Source organism: Microtus oregoni, unplaced genomic scaffold (assembly GCF_018167655.1).
Source record: "Microtus oregoni isolate MIOR12 unplaced genomic scaffold, Mior012 000077F_ref0000221, whole genome shotgun sequence".
Taxonomy (NCBI): domain Eukaryota; kingdom Metazoa; phylum Chordata; class Mammalia; order Rodentia; family Cricetidae; genus Microtus; species Microtus oregoni.
The window spans coordinates 607,055-617,731 of NW_024544029.1; the positions used below are offsets into that span (position 1 = coordinate 607,055).

Genomic DNA, 10,677 nt, shown 5'->3' on the forward strand with positions numbered 1-10,677 from the left:
GCCATTTCTCCAGCCCTGAAACACTCTTTCTTTTGGTTTTCTAAGATAGAGTTTCTCTGTGTAGCCCTCACTGTCCTAAAATTCCTTCTGTAGACCAGGCCGGCCTCAAACTAAGAGACCCACTGGCCTCTGCCTCCCAAGTGCTGTGATTAAAGACATGTGCCGCTACTGCCTGGCCGACTTGTACTTTGCAAGATTCTATTCAATTTTATTTGCATGAGCGTTTTGCCTGAATACTGCATCTGTGTACTACATGCATGCCTGATACTCTCAGAGATCAGACGGAGGCATTGGTTCCACTGGAACTGGAGTTGCAGATGGTTGTGAGCTACCATGTGGGTTCTGGGAATAATTCTAGAATAGAGCAGTGCTCTTTGCCACTGAGAAGTCTTTATCCAGGCATGAACTGTTATGATATCATATGTATTCATATGATGTAACCAGACAACAGGTGGCCTTCAAGAAAGCTTAACCTGACTACATATACAAAGTTTCTTTAAGCATATCCCAAGTAAGCCTGTGGCTTATTGTTTCAAGACTGCTTATATGGCTTGTGAATTGCAATCAAACCCTGTTTGTCAGAGAAAGGGCAAATACTAGCCATAGCAGACAAGGAGCCCTTCCTTCTGCCCTTTGAGCTTTGTGGCCCTGAAGCCCTGTAATTTGTTTCCAGATGCCTATACCTAGTCCCCTGCTGTTATCTCCCCTTCTCTACTGTAGATTGTCTTACTTTTCTGAGGCATGACCTTCTGCCTCTGGTTGGTCTCTATAAATCTTGCCCAAAACAACTTCTTTCTCCTATAACCATAAGTGCTGCCTTAACCTGGGTTTTGTAACCACATGTACCGCCATAACATGGGTTCTATAATCATAAGTGCCACCATAACATGGGTTCTATAACCATAAGTACCACCATAACGTGGGTTCTGTAACCATAAGTGCCACCATAACATGGATTCTATAACCATAAGTGCCACCATAACATGGATTCTATAACCATAAGTGCCACCATAATGCGGGTTCTCTAATCGTAAGTTCCACCATAGCATGGGTTCTTTAACCATACGTGCCTCCATAACATGGGTTTTATAACCCTAAGTGCCGCCATAACATGGGTCTGTAACCATAAGTGCCCCAATAACATGGGTTCTATCACCATAAGTGCCACTATAACATGGGTTCTGTGCCTTGCAGTCTTCCTTCATATTGATCAACCCCCAAACCTTTAATTTATAACACAAGTCAATGAGCATACTATATAAAGTAGTAAACAATTTATTTGCTGCTTACTAAAAATGAGGAAAACAAATTTACATGAATAGGGGTGGAACTGCTTTTTCTTCCCATGAAACAATACCTGGGCAGAGGGATACAGTGAAATGGCGAAGGGATTAGATTGGAAATCTTGAGTTTGGGTCCTGACTGTTCCTAGCAGAGCGGCCTTGGACAAGTTGGCCACTCTGAGGTCCAGTTTTAGTACTGAAAGGCAATATTCCTCTATTCCTCTTTTGTGGTGAGCTGTAAAGCAAAGAGCAGGGTTGACTCTGCCTTCAAATTCTACCCTCACCACTTTATTGGTTGCAGAGAGTCTATTTGACCATTTCTCTATTCTCCAAATATGATTACAACACTACCTGCTCCACACAGACACAACTGTCTAAACATGCTCAACACTGCCTGCTGCACACGGACACAGCCATCTAAACATGTATGTATATATGTGTGTTGATGGGGACAGAGATTTATGTCAGACATTTTCCTTCAATGCTATCACTGTAATTTTGAGACACACTTTCTGGATGGACCTGCAGTGACAGACAGACAGACACACCGGCAGAAACTCAGCACCATGCTACCTCAGCACTGTGCCCATGGCACAGACAGTCACCTGGATGGATGCAGTTCTGATCTTTATTTAAGAAGGAATTGAATTCTAGATCTCCTTACCTCTAACAGATACTCGTAGGAGCCATGCTTCTTCTATTAATGGGGAAATATGCAGCTTAAACTCCAACTCATATGGAATGCAGGACAATTGACTAAAAAAAAAATATGGAAAGCTGGGGAAACATTCAGACAGAATTCATCTTGTTTAACATTAGGACGTAACAGTCCAGAGGTCTCTCTCCCGCTCTCTGTTGCTAAGCAGGTGATGGAAGACCTTTGCAAAAGTTTAGAAATACACAACAATGAAACGAAGTGTTTGAATTCAGATAGGTTTTGGGAAAAAAAAAAGAACAAAACATTGCCAGCAACCTGTTGGAACATCTCCTCTTTTTATTCTTCTGGACTTGTATTAAAGAATCTCTTTCCTTGAGAAAAGGAACTTCTCCATAGAAAATTTCTGAGGTTTAAATAGAACAGATGGTATTTCAGATCTTCTGTCAATTACATATGTGTGATAACTCCAGATTTAGATTCATTACCCAGCTCCGATTGGTGACAGAGCATGGCATTCTGCTGTGATGAAAGGCTGGCCCATCTCCTCGTGGAAGCTTCAGCAGGAAATTTCACATGACCCAGGTCATCCTTCCCCATCAAAGATGGCTCTGTGTGGCTACTCGCTGGTCGTCGATACAAGTTAATTCGGGTCAGTGATCCTTTTCATCCCAAATCATGCTGAGAGCTTTGCGGCTGTTGCAGGCGACCGTGGTATTATATGGGTTATCACTTCCGGTCTGTGGGAAGCTTTATTTTTCAGTATTGGCTTGTTCCTTGCTGGGACTGTGCTTTGGTGGAGCGTCCATTATCTTGTCTGAAGCATGTGTGTGGAAAGATAGTAATTCCGCAGACTGTGCCCAGGCTACTCTTTCTGCTCCTGTGTCCTGGTGTCACATGCCTTCTGCCGTTCCGCGTAAACGTGGAGTGTGTAGCATGTGAGCGCAAATGGCATGAGCGCCGCGTTACTGTTCCTCGTGCTTCTCCTGCTTCTTTCAGGGTTCTCTGTGCTCTGCTCCTACATCACAGCCTCAGAAAGTGGTCCTGTACGTCAACAATTCCCAATGAAACCTGCCCAGGGTTTTTATTTAATCGCTGTGCTAAAGTTTTTATGGCGTCACAAATCACATGTGCTTGTTACTTATTTTATTTGCTTCTTTAGTACTTCCTGCATTAGAGTCAGGAAAATATGCATTGGGTCTGCCTGCAACCATCTGGGATACCCCCATATCTCACATATGCACTGGGTCTGCCTGCAACCACCTGAGACACCCCCATATCCCATATAAGCACTGGGTCTGCCTGGAGCTGAGACACCCCCATAGCCCACATATGCACTGGGTCTGCCTGGAGCTGTCTGAGACACCCCCATATCCCACATATGCAGTGGGTCTTCCTGCAACCACCTGAGACACCCCCATAGCCCACATATGCATTGGGTTTGCCTGCAACCATCTGAGACACCCCCATAGCCCACATATGTACTAGGTCTGCCTGCAACCATCTGAGACACCCCCATATCCCATATTTCTGACTGGCAGTTACATAATCCAACATTTTCTTAACATTTTATTTGACTTAATTTAAAACATGCAGGAAAGATTTTTTAAAGCATTACAAAACAACCACTAGTTGTAGTTAGTCATTAGTTTTAAAAACATATTTGTGTGATTTTTCTCTTTATATTTGAATCACCGTTATATGTATACCCTTAAGTCCTTCATGTATGTTTTTTTTTTCAAAAAACAAAAGTATTATTGTTCATAAACAAGAATCAATGCACTTAACATAGATACAATCTTAATGGTTAACTTTTGGTCTACCCCAAACTTGTAAGAACTTCCATCAGTGACCATCTTCGTTACTGTCTCCTGATTCAAAATGCCACCCAGAGTCACACAATGTATTTGGTCATCTTACTTCTTTAGATGCTGGGAAGATCAAGTAACTCTTTAGACTATTATAGCATTGGTAAAAGAGGTTAGATCAATGACATTATCAAATTCCTCTGAGTTTGTCTGCTAATTTTTCACGACTGACTTCGGATGCTACATTGTGTTGGGAGCATTGCAGGAGAAATGCCGCCTTCTCATTGCATCGTGTCAGGAGACATAGCTCATTGTGATTTGTTGGTAGCTAAGTCATAGTAAAGGGTGATGCTTTAGGTCTGGTGTGTGTGTGTGTGTGTGTGTGTGTTTGTAAGATTGTGTGCCCATGTACATGTGGGATTAAAGGCGTGCGCCACCACCGCCCGGCTCGGACAGAGAGTTCTTAAGGAAGTAGGGAGGCAAAAGAAAAGGGCAATAGTATACATGTGACATGAAAACAGAATAGGGACTCCTAGGGGGTTAAGGAGGAGCGTTAAGCAAATAAAAGTATTGTGAAAGTGCACAGTCACACCAGTACTTTGTATGCTAATTAGAATGACATAAAGATGAGGCAGGCAGATCTCTGTGAGTTCGAGGCCAGCCTGGTATACAAGAGCTAGTTCCAGGACAGGCACCAAAAGCTACAGAGAAACCCTGTCTCGAAAAACAAAAAAAAAAAAAAAAAAAAAAGAAAAGAAAAGAAAAAAGAAAGAAAGAAATGACATAAAGACTGCAAGCCAGACCCAAAAAGAGGAACATGGGATGTACTCACTCATATTTGGTTTCTAGCCATAAATAAAGGACATTGAACCTATAATTCGTGATCCTAGAGAAGCTAAATAAGAAGGTGAACCCAAAGAAAAACATATAGGCATCCTCCTGAATATTAACCTTCATCAGGCGATGAAAGGAGACAGAGACAGAGACCCACATTGGAGCACCGAACTGAAATCTCAATGTTCAAATCAGGAGCAGAAGGAGAGGGAGCACGATCAAGGAACTCAGGACCGCGAGGGGTGCACCCACACACTGAGACAATGGGAATGTTCTATCGGGAACTCACCAAGGCCAGCTGGCCTGGGTCTGAAAAAGCATGGGATAAAACCAGACTCGCTGAACATAGCGGACAATGAGGACTGCTGAGAAGTCAAGAACAATGGCAATGGGTTTTTGATCCTACTGCACATACTGGCTTTGTGGGAGCCTAGGCAGTTTGGATGCTCACCTTACTAGACCTGGATGGAGGTGGGTGGTCCTTGGACTTCCCACATGTCAGGGAACCCTGATTGCTCTTTGGGCTGACGAGGGAGGGGGACTTGATCAGGGGAGGGGGAGGGGGAGGGGGAGGGAAATAGGAGGCGGTGGCGGGGAGGAGGCAGAAATCTTAAATAAATAAATAAATAAATAAATAAATAAATAAATACTGGTAGAAGCCAGTCTGGAAGAAGTTAAATGGTCCCTGGCAACACATATGTTCCTCGTGTGTCTATAGGGGAGTAGTGTAGATCAGGAGTGGTGTGCTGGCCTGGTCTGTTTGAGGACTTGAGTTGGATCTCTAGCAGTAATAAAGAATAAATAAAGATAGCGTAAAGCGTGGTTAAAAATTTCAGAGATCTGTTTTTGTAATACTTCCTATATTCAAGGATTTGGGAATCAAGTGGACAATGATGAACCCACGCGTGGAGTTTAGCAGTGTTCCAGGTGATGTGTCTGCTCTGAAAGCTGATCCTTAGATTATCTCTGCAGTTTATGACCGGTCCATTTGTAATGGATCATAACTGTACACAAACAAACAAAAACAAATTCCCTTGCCTAGTAGACGGGGCAAGTGAAGCTGAGGCCTGAGGAGTGATTTGAAAAGGTCACATACATGTTGTGATTTGAATACAAATATTATTTTTTAATCATGGTCTCCAGATTTTTGCATAATCTCTTCATCTTTTCAGTAGAAACACATTTGAACATCTGTTTCTAAGTTTCTTCTTTCTTAGCTTCAAAGAAGACCGAGTCGCAACCGTTCTTTTGTGATGCCCCTTGACTGGCAATGCCTCCTGCGTTCGACTCGCCTTCAGCTTGGGAAGGCTGACAGTTCTTTTCACAGCAGAATCAAAGATCGTTAATAAGAGTTTGATTTTTTTTTTTCTGTTCGGAGGAGATAACATACTGATCTTGATTCTTATCTTCCTGGTCAGCGGCAAAGGTCATGCATTTAGTTATAATGTTTGTTCGTCCTCTGACGCTGCTGTGATGCTTAGAGAAACGTCCATGTTTCTGAGCAGAAAGGACAAGAAGAGATAGAGTCGGGATGCTCCTTATTACACGACAGAGGCTGAACTTCTGCTAATTTCCTGGGGACAGGCTTTATATCTGGAAAAAGAATTCTCCTGTTGTAGACATCTAGAAATGTTGAATTAGCTGCAACAAATATCCTTGTCCCCCAGCTTTAACCCAACACAAAAAGTCTGGTCCAGAGACAGAGCATTAAGGAAGAGTTCCTATCTGCTGACACTGTGGAAAACATGGGAGATACTTTCAAAGCAATGGCCTCCTACAACAGAGTTAAGTAGGAAGACTTTATTGGGGAGTTTATGCATATGATAAATCCCTTAGGAGCAGGCATGTTTTTGAGCATGCACAGTTTAAGGTAATAATGTAAGGAGGACAAATGACGGACATGCTTAGGAACTTGCCTAGGTCAGGGTTATGTGGACAGGGCTGCCGCTAGGCATGCTCAGCTTGTAGCCTTAACTTTTAGGCTTATTTTTAGTTGGAAATAAAAACAAGGATTCTCTGAGGATGAACTGATGATAGTTTGCCATGGAAGATGCTCACCCTACTTAGCAGCTAACAAGGCCATAAAAAATAAAAATAACAAAATAGAATAAATTTAGAGTCACCCCATGAAAAGAAATATGGAAACAGAGCCGCAAGTAGCTCTCTCGTAGGTTTAAATGTCTTCTCAGTGAAATTACAACCTTTTAAAGCCTCACACGAGACAACATTGGTATTATGTAAATTATTCTAAATAGATGAAAAAATATGTGTGTGATTTACAATGCAACTGAATCAATTTAAAGTCATTAGAATTTTACTGCAGCAGGATTTTGCCATTTTTCATAGTTATATTACACTGTTTTTGGACTTGGTATTGCTGTAAAAGTGGGTTTGCAAGGTACCCACTAAATACACCAAACTGAAATTAAAATTGGAAGTAAATTACTATGTTTTGAAAAATTAATAATCCTTAGCAAAGCAATATTATTCAATGTAGCTTTTAAAGATTGGTATAGGGGATACTTTCTTGTGTCAGCTTGAGGAGCCTCTGGGTACGCGGATAAAATACCGTTTATGGGTGTCCATGGAGGTGTTTCTGGATGAGTTTGGTGTAAGAACTAGTGGGTCAGAGAAAGCAGACTGGCCTTCCCTACTATGAGCTGATATATTTCAGTCTGTTAAACAGATGTCAAAAGCAGAAGAGTTTGATCTTACTATTTCCTGATGAGCTGGGCTAGCCCTTCTTTTCTTGGAGATGCTCAGACTGGGGCGGTGTTATCAGCCTACTTGAATCTTAGCCTTTACACGTGAACCTCATCCCTGGCTGTCGTGGGTCTCTGCTTTGCAGAAGGCAGGTGGGGGATTTCTCAGTCTCTAGACTCATGTGAACTAGTTCTTCCCACTACATTTCTGCCTGTCGCTGTCACTCTGTCTATATCTATCTCTCTGTCTCCTCTGATTGATTCTATTTCTGTTGAATTCCCTGATGGATACATAATGTTGCAAACAAAAGAACATTCCTTTAGGCACTTGGAGAAGTTTGCATCTCATTCCCTTGCCGATAAAAACAAAGGAGTTAAATGGTTAAAGGGTGTGCAGGCACTCACTGAGGGTGTCTCCATTCATTTACTCTTAATTAAGGGCTTACTATGTGACTAATGCTGGGAATTTGAAGGTGGGTGAAACACAGTCATGTGCTCACGTGGTGTGATGTTACCTAGTTACAGATACAGACGGCTGGGAGTCTACTACAGTGGCCCAGGATTAGCAGTGAGGATTGATTCTTCCCTTTCATGGCCTCTTACTTTAATCTAGTGTTTGCCTTAGTCTGGATTACTGTAATTTCCCCATTCACTGCTGTTTACCCTAGTCTGCACTGCGCAGGAATCTGTAAACTATCATTATGCTCAGTCTGCCTTGGATACTAGATGGCTTTTCCTTGCTAACAGTGTCATAATTTGGAGATCTTGCAATAAACTAGGCAGCTATACTGGCTAACAAATTACTGTGAAGGTAAGCCAGGAGAGGGTGGCTGTGTGTCCCCTGTTTCTGTCACTTAATTTTGTGTAAAGTAATCTCCAGCCTCACTTGTGAAAGAGAAAAGAAAGCAAACAGAAGGCCACCAAAGCACTGGAGTTTTCTTCGTGTCTTTTGCCAGACGAAAGTTGTGGAGGTGTTTTATGTCATGGTAGGAGGACATGTCCCATTTTATTCCCAACAAGTGTTTTCTAGCTTTCTGGGGTTTAGCTCTGGGCTGTTCTATACAGGGTTTTAGATTCTGATCACACAGCAGAAAGTGTCTAGATCACAAATGTTCCAGTAGACGATGCTATCTATAATTTGTTTTACAGGAATTAAGAATCATGTTAGGAGCCAGGAACATGGCTCAGAGAGTAAAGTCCTCACTGAGCAAGTCTGAAGGCCTGAGTTTGGATCTCAAGCACCCAGGTTTAAAATAAACAATCAAATAAATAGAAAGAACAAAAACCAGTGTGGCACCGCTCTGTATTCCCCGCACTGGGAAGCGGAAACAGGAGGACCCTAAAACTCACTGGCCTTACTGGTGAGCTCTCGGTTCAGTGAGAAGACCAGTCTCAAAAAATAGGGACCGATTGAGGAATATATGGGTGTCAATCTCTGGTCTTTGTATGGGTGAACAAACCAGCACATAATTGCACATATAAGTGTGTGTGTGCGCGCACACACACACACACCAAGTCACAGATATCTGGCGAAAGTTGTATATATCATACTTGAAAAGCAATGTATATTATGGAGTGCACAAGAATACAGTACATAAATTTTTTATACTCTTACTTTTTTGTATTTTTACTTTTTATGTTTCTGGAACATAATATAAATCGTATGCATATAATTTACAATTGATAATTCCAAGGCTTGCTTTTCTTACTCAATTTATTTTTCTGAGGCATATTAGTGTGGCTGTTTATGACAAAGATCCTTTCTTTTTTTTCACTGCTCTAGTATATTGAAGGAAAATTCCAGAAAATTTGTCATTTCGTTCTTAGGAGAAGTCTTGGTGTTTGTATTTTCTTGCCATTTCTGACTTTGGCTAACAGCATTTTGGCACGTGTTCCTTCACATACATATGTACAGATAATAGATATAATTAATTAGGGTTAAAATCCTAGGGAGGTGCCACATGCCTCTGCTTCTATAGATTGGTTGCATTAATTTATACTCCTGTCAGCCACCGAGCACGTCTTATTTGCTTACTACTTAATTTTCACAGGCTTTGTAATGTGCAATTTTTTTTGTGCTTTTAATTTTAATTTCCCAGATACATGAAGTTGAGTACCCTTTCATAGATCTATTGATCTTTCATGTGGCTCTCAACAGAAAACAGCTTCTTCCTCTGGGCCGTTTTCTCTTGCTTTCGTTTTTTCTTATCAGAATGTTAAAATTCTGTGTATGTTTTAGATTTTGATTTGCTTTCAAACCATTTGTGTTGTGAAGAGTTTTTTGGAATTTCAGCCATCTTGAATTCATATTAAAACAATGAAAGCAAAGCCTTGAACTCCCAGTGCCGCTGCCTCAGACGAGAGGGTCAATCTCTCGACGTCACAGTCATGCAGTTAAGTACCCTCTCCACTAAACTAAGGTCCAGTTTCATACTGCTAAGTTCTGGCTGTTTTCTACATCGTTTTCTTTTGATAAGTACATTTTAGAATTTTCACATATTTGAATTTATAACTTCCTCTCCTCTATGGATTGAATGCATGCATCTCATTTGCAGAAATCTTTCTGTAAGCTGAGGCAGGAGGATATTGTCCTCAATTTCTTCTTACAGTTTTAGCAAGGCATTATTTATAGGAGACCCCCCCCCTGACTCCATTGGTCAGGATTTGACATTAATTTTCTACTTTCGTGAGGGGGCTACCTCTAGATGTTTTATTTCTATGCTAATGCCATTTTAGTAAAACACTATAGCTTTGTAATAAATTGAGATGACAGAGCAGAAGTTCCTAGTTCAGTTCTTAGAAACTATCCTTGGGGCCCCTCTCTTCTATGTAAATTTTAGAATTTTATAATAATTTTTTACTCAGCTTTTTGGGGGTTTTAATAGGAAGTTCATAAAAAGATGAATTTGTGCCGAAGTTCTCTGTCTTTCAAGTGTGGAGATTGTTGGACACATATTCTGTATCCTTTTGTTCTTTCTATTGATGACTTACAGCATCATCAGACCTCTCCTCAAGGAAGCCTTTCCCAGCTCTGCTCTGTAAGCTCTTCCTTCCTTCCTGTGCCTCCTCCATCTACTGACATCCTGAGGGCATTGTGTTTTCTTTGACATTTTTGTGAATTTCAGCTGTAATGTTCATTTTATAATAACTGGTTCTCTGGAGAATGGGAGGAAGGGAAGAATTTGTTAATGTCCATGTTATAAAGTCCATGTTAATATCCATGTTATAAAGTCTCCCACTGTATCAGGTGTTAGTATGACATCAGTGAATATGGAACTGGGGAGAGGCATCCATTCATATGTCGCATTTCCACCAATCAGAAATGGTGGATGCCAACCTCAATGATAAGTCATTGTGAGATGTGTGTGGGTGATTGTAAGATGCAAGAACCTAAC

The 10,677-nt window shown here is 41.3% G+C and overlaps 1 protein-coding gene across 2 annotated transcripts in view; it reads left to right on the plus strand.

The window, feature by feature from the left end:
- Positions 1–10,677, plus strand: part of Tmem117 (transmembrane protein 117) — a 425,555-nt gene that overhangs the window by 144,187 nt on the left and 270,691 nt on the right. The window lies entirely within an intron of this gene.